At 33.0% G+C, this 20859-nt stretch overlaps 1 protein-coding gene across 1 annotated transcript in view; it reads left to right on the plus strand.

The window, feature by feature from the left end:
• The window catches only part of LOC118192226 (bone morphogenetic protein 4-like), a 154194-nt gene that overhangs the window by 124938 nt on the left and 8397 nt on the right, over window positions 1-20859 (plus strand). The gene's annotated exons all lie outside the window — the stretch shown is intronic.

Below are 20859 nucleotides of genomic sequence, written 5' to 3' on the forward strand. Positions count from 1 at the left end.
AGTAATTTGATAGCTTCCCCCGTTAATTTTTGATGTAGTTATTACATTTTTTTATTAATAAACCGCAAAATGCTCTAGCTTTAGTGATATAGCTGTAGTCATTTAAGTCAATGTCGGACTTTCTTTTTTCACTGATGTCTTTCATCTGCAAGAAGCGTAGAAGCGTAAAAGGAATTTGCAAAAATAGAAAATTGAATGAAGGGCTCTAAATAAAATACTGTCGATAGTATTGTTATACTAACAGAAAAAATTGCATCAGAATTTTGCTTTATTTATTCCTTGATTTAATATAGTATTTTGCTTTTATGATATTAAATATTACGACACCCAAAATTTGATTATTTTTATCTATCTGCTAGCTACGTGTTTTCGACTTTCCGTGGCCCTTTGAGATGAATATGAACCAGTTTGTGTAGTGTTTTTGTGAAGAATACTCTTAGTAAGTTAGCAAAAGAATTACAGCAACGTCTATCAAAATGAATAGGAAATACTCTTACTAACCTAAATAAAGAAGCATTACAACATTTTCCACGGCTGTGATTGAAAACGCGCTTAAAAAATTCTAAGCATGCTTTAAAACCTTCTGATACATCAATACGTTATTATAGTACTAAACGATAACTATAGCATACTGTATTTTTGTTTTCTTACAATAAAACTTAAATAGTTCTTAATGACATTGAATTATTCTCATCATTTCAATTATTAGAGCGAATGGAAAGGTAAATATTTGTATAATATACTTACAAATAAAGATTTAGAATTCTTGCTTCTGAAAAGCATCAATGTCTAAGAATGTGGAAGCGCTATCGAGATTAAAGGAGCAGAAACAAAATAAAATATACATAGAATTCTTTTTTTTTTTTTTTTTTTTTTGTGATTGCCAGTCACAGATAACTTAAATCTCTACAATTTTAGCAAAAAAAAAAAAAAAATAAAAAAAAATAAAAAAAAAAAAATAATTAAAAAAAAATCTGAAATGTTTCAGATTTTTAATTACGTCCAAAGGGGCGTTTTTTAACATTTTGTGTGTTACCTTTCTTTATTAAATATCATGTTCCTCGCACTTAAACCATAAGATCCAGTGCAACAGCAATATCGCAAAATAGTTTTAAAACGAGCATATCTTTAGAATTTCCGATACAGAGACTCACGCGCTGGAGATAAAAATGTTTTTTCTGCACAACGTTGCCATTGCTCGCTTTGAAATCCTTGAGTTTGTTAATCAAAAATTCGTCAAAGTTTTAAAAAATAGGAAATCGATCATAAAACAAATTTCAAATTTCAAATTTAGTCTTCCACATGCTCATATTCGTTGGAGGATTACGTTATTCAAAATTCGATGACTCTATGTACCGTTGTTTTATCACAATACGAGAAATATACATACATTTATGCAGATTTTTCATTATTTAATTTCTTCAAATATAATGCAGGACTCTAACATTTTGTGGCAACAGTTTGAAAAGTGAACCGACATTTATGAGTCCGACGCAAAATGCCAAAACGAAACTAATAGTCCTTCGGGATTCAAATCCCTTTGGGCTAAAAAAAGGTATTCATTGATCACTCACAGCATTCGTTCTGGCTTTTAACTGTTGCCATATATTTTTAAATTCTTCAAAATGAAAACTCTGACTAAATAGCAGAGTAATTTAGAAGTCTATGTTTCTTATTTGTTAAAGGATGCTATTAATACGTTTACTGAAGTAAAATGTAGCCCTTCCCCCCCCCCTTCTTTTTCTTTTTTCTTTTAAATCATCTTCTTGAAAATGAAACAGTCAAAATTATGCAATTATGCCTTTCCGAAAGGAAGAACATAATACATTACAAAAAAAAAAAAAAAAAAAAAAACTATGGCAATAGATTTACGAATTTTTCTGTGTTCTCTAAATAAATAAATACAATCTGAAAACTTTCAGATTTATATTACCCCCAAACGGGAGTTTTTTTTTTTTTTTTTTTTTTTTTTTTCCCAAACACATACACGTTTTGAGAGCATTTCGGCTAACGCCACTTTGGACTAAAAATATTTAAAAACAGCATATCTTTAGATTTCCGATAGACAGTCTCGCGGGCTGGAAGTAATTTTTTTCTTTGACTGTTGCTTTGAAATCACTTAGTTTGTTAATCAAAAATTCCTTTTTTTGACAATGCGAAAAACATGCATACGTTTGTGCAAATTCTTTATTTAATTTCTTTAAATATAATACAGGGCGATAATATTTGGTGGCAACAATTTGAAAAGACTTTCAGACGTTTGTTGTGATTTATTAGTATGTACATACTAGACATTTATTTTTATTATTAATGTTAGTTCTGTACTTCTAGAACCAAATACGGATAAAAGTTTCCAAACAAAATAAAAGTATGAAACTTTTACCACCAGGTAATAATTGAATTGCGTCTTCCATATTCTTCAGTAGCATGAATTATCCTTAAAACATTGCACCATTTTTCATTAGCTCATAGAATTCATTTCAACAATGCTTTCTTCCAAATGAGTACGTCTTTAACTGATTTTTTTAAAATCAAAATATAACAAAAATTTAAATAAAAAAGTGCTTTGGTAACAGGTATCAGACTTATAATCCTGAATGACAATACTTGTATTCAGTGTTTGCAATCAAAGTTCTTTTGGTTTTCTGCTTTTACTTTAAGGAATATGAATTTTAATTGTAAAAATGTCTATATATGTTATAAAAGAAGGCATTACAGAGTCGTAGCTAGGGTTTTCAGCGCCCAGGGACAACTGAAGATTTCGCACCCCCTACTGCTTGCCAAGGATGGAAAACATTTAATTCTAAAATGTCGTAACATCAATTTGGCGCGCCCTTCTTGCCCCCCCCCCTAGCTACGCCTCTGAGGCATTAAACAATATTATTTTATATACTATGGTGACTACATCAATATTATTTACGGGGGGAGCTGAAAGGGCTGAAGTTCATCCCCCCCCAAACCGAAGTTTCAGTTCATAAATATTTGCAAAAACATTAGTTTTAGAAATACGTCACTACCCCCCTCCGAAATTAAATCTTAGCTTCCGTAGTGGTGAATAGTATGACATTAGAATCCAGTTCTTCGGTCATTTCTTGCTATCATTTTGCTTAAACGTTGGTTTTACCCTGCCTCCTCATTCCCCATCAATCTGTGTTTGCATTACGGTGCTGTTTTATTTCCTGTACCGAACATTTTAAGAGGATGTGAAACATCTGCTGGATTTTCTATTAAATTATCAAATGCTATTAAAATGTTCTTAAATTTTAATGTATAGAACAAATATTGTATTTACAAATAGGTACCAAGCTTGGCACTTAATCTCTTAGTCTATTGATACAATATAAAAATTTCATTTTCGAATTTACTTTCAACTTATAAACTACCAAAGCCGAAGGTTTATATTCAAACAACTGTTTAGATTATTTCTACTAGATGGCGCCAGTGTAAATAGGAAATTTTATCGGTAAGTTTCCGAGTTTTCACAGTTAATGCGACAAGGGAAAAAATTTTTGACATTTTAATTTATCCGCACTCTCGTACAAATATAAACTTGTAATAATTAACTGAGCAGTTTTAGCATTCGGATATTTATTAACATGGCCGCGTTAAGAAGTGGGCTATACGGGCGAACCGGTAGCGGCATTATGAATGAAGCGCCAAATGCGTGCAAAATAGGCGCGAAATTTTCTTCGTCTGGCATTGCGTTACAGCTAAATTGGCTCAGTTTCGAAGAAATGATCTGTCTAACAGTAATTTCAGATAGTAATTAAAACTAAATACCTAGTTTCATGAACAAAGCGATACAAATTCGTCATGAAATCAGTTATTGTATTTCATGAATGAAATGAAACATCGTAAATTTCAGTGTCATACCTTTAATTATGCATACATACTTTTTAAATTCAAATTTATTTATGTTTGGAAGATAAAACTGTAAGCTTTTTTTGCTCAAGATATACTCTTTGGTTTTAAATTCACTGATATCTTGAAATTGCGTATGTTTTTATTCAAAGAATGGCAAAAAAGAAAAGAAAGATTATATCGCTGTCATGTCTCTATCAACATAATCTTTATATCTATATATTATAATCTTTATATAATGAAGTAAGGTTGACAGAGCCGTGCCAAGGTATTTTTTCACCTGAGGCAAAAAGGTAAATGCGCGCCCCTAATGTGTATATATATATATATATATATATGTAAGATAAAAATATATGAATCAGAATTATAATATAACTATAAACATTAATTCTTCCTCTCTATTCTAAAATCGTAATAACTTATCTGCATTGCGTCATTCAAATTAATCATGCGATCTTACGTAACCGTTAATACCAGATGCCTCTTGACGATTAATCACCGAATTGCAAACAAAAACTTTTCTCTTCGCGTGCTTCCATCTTTCATAACTACGCACTTCAGCTTTTGCTCTCTACTTTGCTAAGATGTAATTTCGCTGGCTTGCTTTCTATCTCAGCAATATCAAAAATGTAAATCCTCTGTGGAAAGGCACGACTAGAGTGCCAAGTGATTGTGGCCACAAATATCAATTGGAAATAAAAATGGAATTAAAACTGCCTCGACTGCCAAGTTCTTTAAATACTACGCAATCAAAATTCTTCTTCAATATGGATCTAATCACGCATCTACAGTATTCCATCTTTTTCTTTGCTTATATTATGAAATATATATATATTTGTATTAAACAAAAGTAAATGTATTAAATCAAAATAACTAATTTCTTATAGCATAATTATACCAGCATTCTTAAAGTATTTTTTAATCGTAGCTTTATAATTTCAGAAAAAAATAATGTATCCAGTCATTTATAGCTTTCAAATGAAAACGTTAAAAATTATTTTTTGATAAATAAGAAATAACATTGAAATGCACATTGCATTAATTTCCAGGTTTTCTTACAATTCTTCCTATTTTTTTATTAATTTAAATTTGTCGTAGCTTAATTCCCCTAATAGTAACTGACAAATTTAAAAACATAATTAAAGTAATTTTCGAAATCGTATAGTCAATTTGGCGCCCTCACTTGCCTCACCCTTGTCCCGGCTCTGATGGTTGAAATAGATTTCTAGAAAATACTGAAGCGATTTGCCCCAGTTTGAATAAATTAGAAGATTTTGTTAACAAAATATTAACTGAAAACAGCAGCTTAATTTTGAATTGGCATTTTACATCAACAAGCGGTCAGCTCTTCCTTTTTGGAAACACTTCCAAAAATACTGGAAATTCCACCAAAACTCTTTTAATTTTATATAATTTTTTCTGATTTTCTTATAGTTTTTGGTTCATAATGGCCAAATTCCAAAAAATGGTTAAACTTTTATGTTTTTTTTTTTTTTTTTTTTTTTTCCCACTATCAAGCGATTAGCCCTTTCTTTTTGAAAATACTTCCAAAAATGCTTAACTTTTATTTCAAAAATACTCTTTTAATTTAATGCAGTTTTTTCTGATTTTTCAGTAGTTTTGGTCCATGATGGTCAATTTTCGAAGAATATTTAAACTTTTATATGATTTTTCTCGCTTTTCTAATTAGATTTTATAAAATTAATTATAATGAATTATTATACAGTAGAAATTGAAAGTGTTGACGAACCTTTCGGAATATCAATTGTCGATGACATCATACTGTTCACACACTTGTTATAGAAAGTGAAATGTATGAGGCGATTTTTTTTAGATTTAGATCGAATTTTTTCAGGACTACCAAATGAATCGCAAATTTTGGAATTTTTTCTGGAAGTTTTCTTAACTCTGATCTCTTTTTTTAAAGAACATTCGAAAGCTATACTATATAATAATTATTTTCTAAAATCTAGCCAGAGTTTTAAACCTTGAATTGGTATTTCAGATTCCAGTTAACCATATAGTCAGCTGAAGAATGCACGTATTATCTATCCTGATTTTCATTCCCCATCTATTATTAAATGGGTAATTACTTTGTCTGTTGCTAAATATCGGCTAAATAATAAAATAATACTTGTTACTAAATAATAAAAGTAACATAAATTACTAATATTTTTAAGGGGAAAAGTAACTGGAAAGAAGGAATTTGTGTCTTAATTCATTAATTTTAACAAGAGCTATATGAGCATAAAAGGAATGTATTTGAGAGGTGACACAGAAAAAAAAAATAAATAAATAAATAAATAAAAAATAAATAAATAAATAAATAAAAAAGCATATTATGTTCTGTGTTGTAGAACAGTGGCTCCTGTCGAAATTTTTATTTTGCTTAATAGGATATGCATAATATTTTATTATTAAAGAACCGCCCGCCTAAGTGGAAACATTGATTCGTGTAGAAGCGCTGATAATTATCTCATAATCTGACAAGTTTATAAATGTAACTATCAATTAAAAATTATTGAGGAAGATCATAAATTTTTTAATGTATTTCAGTGACGAACAGTAAAATGATCCCCCCCCCCAAAAAAAACTTGTTCATTTGTATTACACTGCAATTCAAACTTACATGTATTAAATTTTAGAGAAATCTAACTAGTATTTAGTAGTACATGCAGTATTTCAATACGTATTCAGTTTCTCGCAGTGTGCTTCCTAGCATTTCGGACATTACTATTTTAATGACGTCAGCAATCCTTTATTTTCCATTCAACACTGCTGCATAACATGCTACTTAAACAATGTACTTTTACATATTTCCCGTTCAAAAAAATTTAGGGGTGTTTCGTGGATCGACTTCTTGCTCTGCTCGATCTGCTGACATGATTCTTCCAGACTTATTTATAAGGGAAATAAAAGGCAATGTTTTCAAAACTAAATTTCGTGACATTGTTTAACTTGAATAATGAATTACGGAAATGAAAGCGCCCGAAATGCCGGAAAACGCATGACGAGAGTTTGAAAATCAACTGGAATAGTACATCTGCCAGACAAAAGTAGCATTTGTTGATGTCCTTTAAAGTTTAGTATATTTCGAAACTTGCTTGAATTGCTACATAACTTGGTATATAATACAGATTTTTATGTTCCGTTAGTTCGCTTACTACTCATCATTGAAATGCGCTCAGTAATTATGACAATTTTGCATTAAATACGCTAGCTATTACGTTACAATTTGTTTTCCGTAAACTTTCTATAAAAAATTTGATGTGTACACCACATGACTTCCTTGTACGGAATATTAAATTATACGCATTTTTTCTTGCATTTCATTTAAACTTATTAGATTAAATTAAACCTACTTCGCCGCAATATAAACCACAATAGAATAAATGCATTCTTTAAAATTCACTTTGTTTACCATAGCGACACTCTGGCGCTAGGTTTACTTAACAGTATTACACTTCGTTCATATTATAACTCAGAATGCACAAAATTTATATCATTTAAAGAATTATCTAATCGTTGCCACATATTCTATTCGAATACTATAACAAAGCTAGAACGATGTATAAAAGAAATTAAGCAAACAAAACAAAAAAGAAACAGTTTTTCACAGACGATTGAGTATTTCTCATTCAATTAATTCAGTTTTCACTTCGCGACAAGACAAAAATACATAAAAACTCAAAATATCTGTATTAAAAATTACGAAGTAAATCTTAAACGCTTATTTCCTCGAAAAAATTCCAGAAAGGATTAAGCATGATTTTAATAATAAATGAAGGCGTTATCTTTGTTGTTGCGAAGCTAAGTTTCTCTAGATTGGCAACAAATCCACTATCCTGCTGTTTCAAATGTAAACAAGATCAATGGCCGCTATTCCTGAAATAAAAACATTATTAGGCTTAGCGGCACTTAAACAATTTTAAAATTGTTGATAATTCTAAAAATATTGCATACAGATTTACTAAAGGCATAAAAACCTTAACCAGAAAATAAGAACAACATAATTCAATCATTTTTAAAGCAAAAAATGTACAATTTACAAACATATAAGAGTAAAGAAACTGAGATCACTGAGCGGGGTAACAGAGTTGATATATATATAAATATATTTATATACGTTTGGTGCGGCCCATTGCAACCAAAATACAAGATGCACATCTACATGTTATAGCAGTCCTATATACAAAATTTCAACGTTCTGAGGCTACTCGTTTTTGAGTTATGCGAGATACGTAAGTACGTACATACGTTCGTACAGACGCCACGAAAAATTCTCTTCAGAATTCATTTTAAAGCAGTTTTATAATTTTTTTGGAGGAAAAAAGTGTTTTATTCTGTCCTTACATACAGATATCACGGAAATACATCGTTAAATTGCATTTGAAAGAGGTCAAAATGGGATATTTTCGTTGAAATATGCTGCCTGAAACTTTTCGCGATTAAAATACTTCCTTTTTACTTCGTACAAGGAAGTAAAAAAGTATTATTGTAAGTGGTGGGTTGCGAAATTTCGCAATTTACCCTATGACTGTGTCACGAATTTCGCTTTTTTCCTCACTATTAAATTATTATTCTAGTGTCATAATTATTCCATCGAGTACTAGCATCAGATTCTAAATACACGAGCTTCTTCCTTCCGTTGCAACGGCTTGCAAAATGTCCTTGATTAATATTCAAACTAGCAGTTTTTTCAAATCAATGGCACTTACTTAGTAGCTATCATATCCTTTTATAAATAACCATAGACTACGGGTATCTATCAGATCTTCGTATAAATAACCACAGAATACGAGTAAGTACTATGTTTTAGCGATCGGTAATTACATGGTTAGGCAACCATTAGGCGTTTTACAACAACGGTCCAATCATAGGTAATCTCAGCAATCCTAATTACATGATCAAACACATAGATCACGCTCATCAGTTCTAGCTTATGTCTTATGTTTTTCTGTTCGAAAGTAATAAAATGTTTGCTAATTATTATACATGTAATGCGTTGTCCAGGTGATAACATAAATCAGTATTTGGGTTATTAAAATTGATTACATAACATAAGTACAAAAAAGATTTATAAAGTCTGAGATACACCATAAGACACCTGCAACTTCTTTGCAATAAGAAAGCTAATAATTGTAATCTTTTTACACTCATGTCCATAAATTAAGGATAATGCAAAATCAGGCAAAGGAAGAGTTAGAAGCAAAACAAATTTGACTTATTTGTAAAGCTTATTTATTAAACAAAAGGTAAAGAGCAAAAAAATAAAGCTTATTTATTAAACAAAAGGTAAAGAGCAAAAAAAGATGCTATATGTTTGATATTATTAAAAAAAATTAGCGATTTTTTCTCCCTGGAGCAAATAAAAAAAAACTATTTACAAAAAAACAATATTACATGGTTAGTATGATTGTTAATACATTGTATGTCTCCCAGACGATGCAATACAGTCCGACAACGCCTAGGCATGCTGAGTATCAAATTATCGATCTGATTTTGGGGGATATTACACCACTCAAAAAGCAATGCTCTCCGAAGTTCCGGTAGCATGTCCCACACGTGCTGTACTGGATTCAAGTCTGGTGAGAATGCTGGCCAGTCAATATGGGTGATATTCTCTGATTGAAGGCATTCGCTTACGATGTTTGCACGGTGAGGACGGGCGTCGCCACCCATAAACACAAATTGTGCGCCCATGGCGCCCCGAAACAAACGTACATGTTGTTCCAGAATGACGTCCCGATAGATTTGGCTTGTCATGGTTCCAATTTGAACATGCAGGTCTGTTCTGGAACCCAGAATAATTCCACCCCAAACGAGCACTCCTGCACCACCGTAAGTGTCGTTCAATGATGTTTTCTTGGTGGTAACGGGTGCCTGGAGCTCTCCATATGAAAGTCCGGCGAGAATCAGACTGCAAGCTAAACCTGGACTCGTCGGAAAACATCACACAACCCCACTGTTGCGGTATCCACAATGCATGCTCTCTACTCCAGGCTAACCGCAGGCGACAATGAGTTGCAGTAAGTGGAACGCATCTGACAGGTCTACGAGCATATATAGACCAATCTGCCCTAAGCGTCTGTACACGGTCTGCCTTGAAATTGTCGTACCAGTGGCTGAAGAGAGCTGACGAGACAGGTCTGAGGCTGTGCTCCAGTCTGTCTGACAGGTCTGAGGCCGCCTGTTTCTTTTGGCAGTAACTGCCAAATACGGTCCTCATTCGGCGTTGTAACTCTGAGGCGACCTGTGCTGTAACGTCTACTCACATTACCATCATCTTGGAATCGTTGCCAAAGCCTTGAGATGACACTCTGGGCAATTCCAAGTTCGTCTGATACTTCTAGTTGGGTACGTTCACATTCCAGACGGCCGATAATTCTACCACGTAAAAAATCATCCAAATGCGTCCTTTGTGTCACAACGATTCGGTTATTGCACTGAAATGCTTATAAAGCGCCTGCGAACAATTTTACTTCTTTGCCTGTATTCCTTATATATCACTCTCTTACACTCTCGTCATTGTGACGTACCATCGGTGTCATCTGGTTACTTCCTGAAATTTGCATATGATTCTTGAAGATGTGTGTAGTGATTTTACAAGGGATATATTTATTTTAGAATTCGATTTCCGCGTGACTCCGAATTATCCTTAATTTATGGACATGAGTGTAATACTCTATTGTCATGTACCCGACTTGGTTAATATTTTGCTAAGAAAACGGTTAAAAATGATTTTGTAATACGAATTTCTAATGCTATAAAAGTAGAAAAAATTGTAGCCATTCGATTTTTTTTAATCCTAGTGATAAGATTCAGTCGCTGACTTTTATATCTCCTTGTTTCAGTTCATATCTCGAACATTAACGCTCAGTCATAAAGTTTCAAAGTATTTTTAAAATATAATTTATCGGTAAGATTCCATAAATTAGCCAGAAAACGCGTAAGGTTTTTGAAATTAATTTGCTTTTCTTATGGTCGTATATAGATTGTGCAGCTCATTTGCGACGTTATTACTAGTATGCAATACGCACCAATAATTGGACCTGGCTTACATCTCTCTCTTGGTACCAAAAGGGAATTTTACTTGTCTATGATCAGATTAATTTTATTGCACGAAACCTCTGCTTTGACCCCTGCAGCTTACCGAAATCAAAAGCGGATCCGTCACTTTCAAAGCAAATTTCTCTGAAGAATACTACGAATACTGCGTGTCGTACGGAATTATTGCTGTACCTCGAAATATGATTTGGTTCGGTTTGGTTTATTTAATTACGACAAAGCACTCGAGGGCTATCTGCCTAAGGAAAGGGATGCCTTCGTGAAGAATTTTCTAAGGGAAATTAGCTCTATATACTTTACACTGAGAGGAAACTACGAAAACGCCCATCCAGCCAGCCCGTTCGCTGAGATTCGAACTCCGAACAAAACTATCAATCAGTATTCAGCGACTTTACTGCTAGGCCTTTGGTGGACTGCAAACCATGAGCATACTGTAGAAATAATGCTTATTAATACATTATACAATTTCTGTTTGAGGGCTGAAAATGCACAGAGGCTAGAAATTAAAGCTATAGTCACTTATAATCCCATTTTGAGCCGTCAAATTCAAAATTCCGCGTTAAGCCTTTCCCATCACAATGATTGATAACAATTTCTCGTCTCATTTCTAATTTTCAAATTAAAAGAGTTTTTTGTTAACAAATGAAAGATGTGTTCTAATATGGCAATGTTAAAAGATGCTATGTTGAAAGATAAATGTTAAAAGATAGGCAATGTTAAAAGATACACCAACAGCCAAACGCTAAAATAGCTGAAAGCTGGTAATTCGACGCTGGCTCAAATTAGAACAGCTGCATGGAAGTTTGTATTGTTTCTCCATGCGTAACGTGAATACCAACCAGTTTTCCTCAAAAAGGCCTCTCCGAAGGCATCCCTTTCCCTTAGGCCGATAATCCTTTGCCATAATATAAAATAATAAATTTGAACGATAATAAAATAACAAATTATGCTAGTATTGTAAATATTAGTGTAAAGAGTCAAGCCCTATGGGACAAATTTTAAATGAAGAGTCCTAATAGTTTACGTCGTCAATTTACAGTCCTAATAGTTATATACTTAAGAGTAAACAGCCGATTTGGAATTAGTCTTAAAATACGAAGTGTTAAAAAAAATTATCTAAAGCATAAAGTTGGTATGGAAAACAAACGTCCATATTGTAGAGACCCTATAAATTTTTTAAGTATCATTCTGGTAAATGTCAGAAACGACAGAGATCTCATTCAGCCTAAGATCCTGTGCATTATCACTCGTCTCATTTTTACGTATCCAGCCTACAAATAAACTGTAAAGGAGGTATAGTGCAGAGAAAGAAATTTCATTTTTTTTATCAACATTAAATAGCTTACTTTATAGTAAAAGTAAGGCTAGACCATAAATCAACAGAGTGATGAAAATAGTGTTTTATGCTGCAGATAAGATAAGAGAACACCCGCAGCCTTAAAAGACGTTCTTATTTGCAGCAGCTGACGTGTCACGACATTTAACCTTTGCAAACCTGTCTGTAAAGTTTCTATTTGCACTTCGTATCAGGCCGATTCTTATTTAAATTTCTGTCGGGAAAACCAGAATATAAACAGACTGCAGATTTTAAATAAACATAGGAATTTTTAGTGTCATTTAATTTTTTTCATGTTTTTGTTAGTGAACACCATACTTTTTCTATATTTTTAGTAGAAGTGGGATGCTTTTTGAATTTTCTGTAAAGTGTTCTCGAATCTTTCAACCTCCAATCCTTCATAAATGATGGAAAAAAAGAATTTTTTCCCCAAAATTTTTAATTACATCAAAATTTGAAATCTGCGTTTAATAAAAACAAATTTAACAATAGAGTTTTTTGAAATACAATTAAAAGGAACGAATAAAATTTAATTCTTGAATGTGGAGGTTTGTTTCCACGATATAATCAAAGTTATAATTTAATAAAAATTATTTGAATTTTCCGGGATCTTTTTAAATGAAAGCAAGTCTAGAAGGAGAAGGACGAAAAAATTTATCCAAAAAATTCAAAATGGGGGTGCTCTGAGCGCCATGATGTGTTGTTGGCTAAGCTTTGAATTAAAGCATTTAATAGACTTGCAGAGGATCTGAATAGTTTAAACGACATAAAAACTGCAGAGATTCGAGTTCTGGAATCTTGAATCTTTTTCGAAACTCGATAGATTCAAATAAATTTCAGCAATTGTCTGAGCAATAATACTTTAATTTTCAATAATTTTTTGCAAGAGGCGGTAAAAGTGCAATGAAACCTTTCACGGCGTCTACCTCTGAGACTGGATAGGATTTTGGAGAATATAAGCATTACAGTTGTGTTCTCTAAGGAATACTTTCGTAGAAATAAGTCCGCAAGTGGCCGAGCAATAAATTCGCTGAACACTGGAAGTTCAACCAGGGCTCGATTCCACCTGATCGGGCTGGCTGCATGAGCGTTTTCGTGGTTTTCCTTATGTATAATGAAGATACAAGCGAACAGCGGCAATCCTTAGAAAGTCCTCCACGAAGGCATCTTTTCCCTAAGGCAGATAGCACTAGCATGCTTTATCATAATCAAATAAACCATACAAGCCCAGGAACACAGCGAAGTTTTCATTGCATTATTAAGCATAACATAATGATGCATAATTAAATTTGTAACTTGAGGATCTTTATGATTAAGTAAAAAAACTTATAAAAAAATCGAAGTGTTAAGGGAAAGTAACGGGATTAGGTAAATTTTCTTTCTTTTATTTTATAAACATAGCAAAAGTTTTTTTTTTTTTTTTTTTTTTTTTTTTACATTGAATTCGTTTAATTCAATAAAATGCTTTTTGTCATACACATCTTGAATACATAAATTAATCTTTTCGAAAACCTTTGTATTTATGAAACATATCTATATACAAACGCAAACGACCTCGGTTATTATGATTGTCACCTACCCGCGGTAAAATCGCTAAACAGTGGTAGTTCCAACCTGGGTTCGATTGCAGGCGAACGAGTTATCTGTTGTGCGTCTTCGTGGTTTTCCCCATTTGTAACATGTAAACAAGCCCTTAGAAAATCCTCCACGAAGGCATCCCCCTACGCAAATAACCCTCGAGTGATTTGCCGGACTACGATCTTAGAGTTTCTCATTGCATTTTCATATTATTCCCTTCTAAAATATATATGGCACATTCTAATGGAAATATTTTCTGAGGCTACATTCCTCATTTGATGATGACTAACTGTAAAATCTGCACTACTTTAATAGGAAAGGGACCAATGTGCAAAATGATCCCAAATCTATGTTCCGATTTTATTTCATTGCAGTATCACTTTAGCTTCTTAAGAATGAATACAATGTTGGAAGAACTCTGGATCTTTTTTTTTTTTTTTTTTGTGATGGCATTCGTAGTGGCATTTTTGCAACTAGAGCAAAAATAATAAACTTCGATCATTTGAAATTTGATATTCTTGAATACTTCCTTCTAACCAAGGTATACACAACAATAGCTCACTTATCTGAATTTCAGCTGGCTGTATAAAGATTATCAAAAAACTTCAAATTGAAGAACTGACCCATCGAAAAGATACTATGCATCACGTATCTAAAGCGTTTATCACTCGCATTAATAATGGAGGTATTCCACGACATGTTTCAACATGTACTTTCTTCTTGCACCTAGTACTGCCAATTAAAAAACGACCTCATGCCAAGAGAGCCTCAAATAGCACACAAATTTCGCTGCTTTTACAAGAAGAAACTGTAAAAACTGTCGCAATTTTTCTTTCTCTTTAATGGAGAGGAGGGGGTTTATGGACTTAGGTAAATTACGACGGCATACCTCAGAGTTCCCAGCTGCATCGCGGGAGGTAACGGCTCTGCCCTCCCCTTGCGAGAACTTCAGAGACAAACCAACATATTATGGAGAAAGGGAAGGGTCAAACGAATAGTCTCTTGAAAAATTACATTGCAGAACACACACGACGTGTGCCGTTACATCCTTGTAAGTAGCCGGACCTTGGAAAATATCTGAGAGCTTAGGTTCTCCTTTTATCTATAAGCTAGTATTTTAATAAGGTGAAGCTAGATTTGTCATTAATTTGATCTAAGGTATTGTTATCATTTGTTTCATAAGTGAGTTTAAAGGCAATCAATACAATCAGTCATCTCCTGTTGTGACTGGTCTGAACAAGTAAACCACGAGAATTTGCGGTTTCGATTTCTGTGAATTATGAAATACAATAAGATGAGAGACATGTTTTTTTTTTTTTTATGTGAGGCCAAAATATGTATAAAAAAGCGTATATTTAAGAAAATATATAAATGTTATTAAAATATTATATAATATGAGAAGAAACCAGACACTAAAGATTAAAAAAATGTTAATAGAAATAAAATATATGAAAATATTATAAAAATATTTAGCAACAAATTCTAATCTAAAACCTAATTCTGTTCCTTTCTTCCCAATGCTGCTTTTCTTATACTTTTTCCATTCCATTCCATTATACTTACTACTTTCTTTGAATGGTTGCTTTCAACACAGCGTTTTCGTTACTTATGTATATCCACAGAAGCAGCATTCCTGATTTCGTTCAAGAACCTAGGTAATCGTTTGATGTAAAACATAAAAGTTTTTGGGGGTACCAGTAGGCATTTCACTTATGTGCCTAAAATTAACTGTTTTTAACTATTTATTTTGAAGTGAAATTGTGGTTCTCCTTCTCTTTTAAACACTTAAAGGTAATTTTATGATAATTTTTTTTATCCTGATTTTCAGTCAATATGAGTGAAAATGTTTTCAAAAGAATTATTAAAAGAAAAAAAAATTATTTATTTTACAGATTTGAGGAAGGGAAGAAATTTAAAAGAGAAACAAAAAATAAAATAATAGTTCTTTGTAGAATAGCCATATGTAACAGTCACTGAATAATTAGAAGGCATTCTAAAAGTATTATTTGGCTTTATTTCAGTATACACTAAAACCCTCCACGCATCACATCTCTTGAAGGCTACAACCTCAGGCACCACACAATATTTCTGAGAACATAAATTAAATAACGGCGGTGCAAGTCATGCCTCTAATAACTTCCATAGAAGACATAACTGTAGAAAACATCTCTCATCTCTTAGACATATTTCACTGTAATGGACACGAAGAAGTTTAACGTATTGTGACAGATACCAGAGAATACTAATTCAGAAGACAAACAACAAAAATCAGCGTTATATTTACAAAATTTCCACAGGACTAGTTTCGATGGTTTTACCGAACCACCATCCTCAGCTGCAAAACCGCAAATGAACAAGATAGGAAAAAATGATTAGATAAGATAAGAAAGCCTGGACAAGAATAAGCAAGTGGCGCCATCTGTTGGTGAAACCAGAACTAAAACATAATTTCTTTAAAGGCCGAAGGCAAATTTGGATTGGAATTAGGATCGTTAACTAGAACAGAAAGATTTTTATGAATGTGAAATGCCTCTAGAAAATCCAGTTCTCCAATGGAAGATGTTTTTTGAATAATTTTGGCAGCAGAAAAATTGAAAGTGTGATTTTCGGACCAACAGTGTTGCGCAACAGAAGACTTCTGTGTTTCCTTTTTTCTAACATATGCCTCATGTTCCTTGACGCGAAATTTTAAGGCCCTCTTAGTTTGGCCAATGTAAATTAAACCACACTAGCAAGGAATCCTATAAATACCCCAGGAATTCATATCCGGAATGGGGTCCTTAAGTATGGAACTCGGAATTTTATTGATGGGAGAATAAACAACCCGAAAGTTAAATTTCTGCAAAATATGTGCAACTTTATAGCTAATTGAGGGAAAGAAGGGAATGACAACAGAATTTTTATAATCTCCTAAAACAAGAGTGTGCCTTTTAGTGTGTTGTGGTGAGAATTTTTTAACTGCTTGATTAATAATGTTGGGTGAAAAGCCCCTGTCAATAGCTATTGCTTTTAAATAATTTAGTTCTTCATCAAGGGCTTGTTTGGAGGAGCAAACTTGAAGAGCACGGAAAACATAGGAATAAAATGAAGCTAACTTTTGTTTAGTCGGATGACATGATTTAAAGCGTGGTGGAAGGCAAACCGATGAAGGTTTACCGTAAACTGAAGTACTGAAGTTGGATGTGTTACGTGTGACCAGAATGTCCAGAAAAGGAAGAGAATTGCAAGTCTCAAGTTCAAAAGTGAACTGAATAGCAGGATCAATAGAATTCATTGTTGAAAGAACTTTATTTAAATCATCTTTATTACCTTCAAACAGGGTAAAAGTATCGTCTACGTAGCGGAACCATGTCGGGAAGTTTAAAGTTTCAAACAATTTTGATTCATAATAACGCATGTAGATATCAGCCAGGATGGGACTGAGGGGGTTTCCCATGGCTAATCCCTCAGTTTGCTTGTAATATTTATTTTGGAAAACAAAATGTGTTTGTTTCAAACAGAGTTGAGTGAGAGAAATTAGCTCATCAATTTCGATGCAAGAGAAATGAAATTCGCGAAGTCTGGTTTCTAAACATCTTAATTCTTTTTCTTTTATGCACCCTCCACCGGGACATTGGTGAATAATGATTTTACATCAAAAGAAACCATGAGTAAATTACTAGGAGAAATGTTTTTAACCTTTTTTACAAACTCTATTGAATTTCTTATGGTGTAAATGTTATTGTCTTAGAGAGTGGAAAATCTAGAAACCAAATATTTAGCTAATGGATACGAAGCAGTACCAAAATTGAACATGAACTCTATAAGCTTCATCTGGAACTCGCTAAATTATATCCAAAATTCACTGCCCTTGAACAAAAGTCTTGGTCTAGAACGGAGAATGCAGTTAACCGTCATAAAAACACCCTTGCAGTTAAATTCGAAAAACTTCTTTTACAGTCTTCCAGTTCAAGTAGTTCAAAAAATCTTCCCATTGTAAACATCAAGCCAATAGTTAATATTTCTAATGTTAGTCTTTCAGAAGAAAGGGAGAGAATTCTAAAATATAATTTTAACTTCTCACAAACCTGTAAACCCTCGATTCCAAAGATTTTGGCTCCTATCGAAAAAGCTTTCAAGTTCAGTAAAGTTTCAGATTCACAGAAAGAAATGATTAGGCATCTTATCGCTCATAATGTGAAATTCAATAATAAACCTTTGAAACCAAATCTAACTGCGAGAGAAAGAGCTACAATGCGCGAAATTCATTCTGACCCGGATATTATCATTTCAAAGGCCGACAAAGGTGGCCAGATAGTCGTCATGGATAAGAACACTTACATCGATGGTGTCACTAAACTCTTAAACGAAGGACCATATAATCCGATCCCTAAAGATCCATCACCTTCCGACTTGTCAAAAATAAAAACTGCGATCAAATCTTCGCAAATCATTTCAAGCAACTTAAAACATTCGCTTATCCCATCTGCTGCGAATTGTGCCAGATTATATGCTCTTCCCAAAATTCATAAAAGTGGTATTCCTTTCCGCCCTATTGTATCAAATTTAGGTACTGCTTCGTATCCATTAGCTAAATATTTGGTTTCTAGATTTTCCACTCTCTTAGACAATAACATTTACACCATAAAAAACTCAATAGAGTTTGTAAAAAAGGTTAAAAACATTTCTCCTAGTGATTTACTCATGGTTTCTTTTGATGTAAAATCATTATTCACCAATGTCCCGGTGGAGGGTGCATTAAGATGTCTAGAAACCAGACTTCGCGAATTTCATTTCTCTTGCATCGAAATTGATGAGCTAATTTCTCTCACTCAACTCTGTTTGAAACAAACACATTTTGTTTTCCAAAATAAATATTACAAGCAAACTGAGGGATTAGCCATGGGAAGCCCCCTCAGTCCCATCCTGGCTGATATCTACATGCATTATTATGAATCAAAATTGTTTGAAACTTTAAACTTCCCGGCATGGTTCCGCTACGTAGACGATACTTTTACCCTGTTTGAAGGTAATAAAGATGATTTAAATAAAGTTCTTTCAACAATGAATTCTATTGATCCTGCTATTCAGTTCACTTTTGAACTTGAGACTTGCAATTCTCTTCCTTTTCTGGACATTCTGGTCACACGTAACACATCCAACTTCAGTACTACAGTTTACCGTAAACCTTCATCGGTTTGCCTTCCACCACACTTTAAATCATGTCATCCGACTTAAAAAAAAGTTAGCTTCATTTTATTCCTATGTTTTCCGTGCTCTTCAAGTTTGCTCCTGCAAACTAGCCCTTGATGAAGAACTAAATTATTTAAAAGCAATAGCTATTGACAGGGGCTTTTCACCCAACATTATTAATCAAGCAGTTAAAAAATTCTCATCACAACACACTAAAAGGCACACTCTTGTTTTAGGAGATTATAAAAATTCTGTTGTCATTCCCTTCTTTCCCTCAATTAGCTATAAAGTTGCACATATTTTGCAGAAATTTAACTTTCGGGTTGTTTATTCTCCCATCAATAAAATTCCGAGTTCCATACTTAAGGACCCCATTCCGGATATGAATTCCTGGGGTATTTATAGGATTCCTTGCCAGTGTGGTTTAATTTACATTGGCCAAACTAAGAGAGCCTTAAAATTTCGCGTCAAGGAACATGAGGCATTGGTTAGAAAAAAGGAAACACAGAAGTCTTCTGTTGCGCAACATTGTTGGTCCGAAAATCACACTTTCAATTTTTCTGCTGCCAAAATTATTCAAAAAACATCTTCCATTGGAGAACTGAATTTTCTAGAGGCATTTCACATTCATAAAAATCTTTCTGTTCTAGTTAACGATCCTAATTCCAATCCAAATTTGCCTTCGGCCTTTAAAGAAATTATGTTTTAGTTCTGGTTTCACCAACAGATGGCGCCATTTGCTTATTCTTGTCCAGGCTTTCTTATCTTATCTAATCATTTTTTCCTATCTTGTTCATTTGCGGTTTTGCAGCTGAGGATGGTGGTTCGGTAAAACCATCGAAACTAGTCCTGTGGAAATTTTGTAAATATAACGCTGATTTTTGTTGGTATCTGTATGCGACTATCGTTAATAAATTGCTGTGAAATTTATATTATCATCTTTCATTAAAGACCTATTCCACAATAGCAACCCATAAGAAATTCAGATCGATATTCATTAAACTGATTAATTTTTTATTCAGTGTAACGATGTATAATTGAAAAGTTAAGTCGAATTTTCAAAGAATTTACTTACGAGCAATTAAGAAAAAAAAAGAAAGAGAATAGTATTCAAATATTTAATTGCTTCTACATAGATTCGGCCCTTTTGAGTGTGAGGCTATAATTACACTCATAGAATGAATAGACTGTGTATTGAGTTCCTTTCATCAGTTCCGAGCAAATACTACCTTTTCAAAACTGCTAATACGCAACAAGTTTTTTAATGCTGTTTCGTGCATAGCTCTTCAAAGTTTCGCGGTGTTCATGTGGTCTTTAAAACACTTGCCACTGAAAAATTACATATTAAATGTCTAATAACTGTGTAAAAATAAATATCCCTTCTAAAAAAATTCAGTTATATTCAATAAACGAAATGAATCATCAAGCATGCCATATGAAACTGTTCAAAGACTACAGCTTGGACAAAATGGTCAAGGAGATTGATAGGATAAGAGAAGATAATGACAGTATTCGATATGAGTTTATGTGGGAGATATCAAATTTTATTTCGCGGCTTTTTCTGCATTTTTAAAAAAAAATTGTAACAGATAACACGAAGTAACAAATAAAAAGTTAGCCCATTTATATATGATATATTGAATCCTAACTTACTACGATATCTAGAAAAAGCATTTGAATATATCAAGAAATTAAATGCAAATGCTGAGATTGCTTGACAAAAAGATGTTGAGTCAATAAGTTTTTGCTGCTCCTGAAGAACTTTATTTTAGCAGAAAATTTTTACTGTATCACACTTACAATTCGCGTTACTTTCTTCCTAAACGATTTTTAGCTTCGGTTAA

This window comes from Stegodyphus dumicola, chromosome 1 (genome assembly GCF_044657685.1).
Source record: "Stegodyphus dumicola isolate Sdum_Otavi_A_Nest chromosome 1, ASM4465768v1".
Classification (NCBI taxonomy): Eukaryota; Metazoa; Arthropoda; class Arachnida; order Araneae; family Eresidae; genus Stegodyphus; species Stegodyphus dumicola.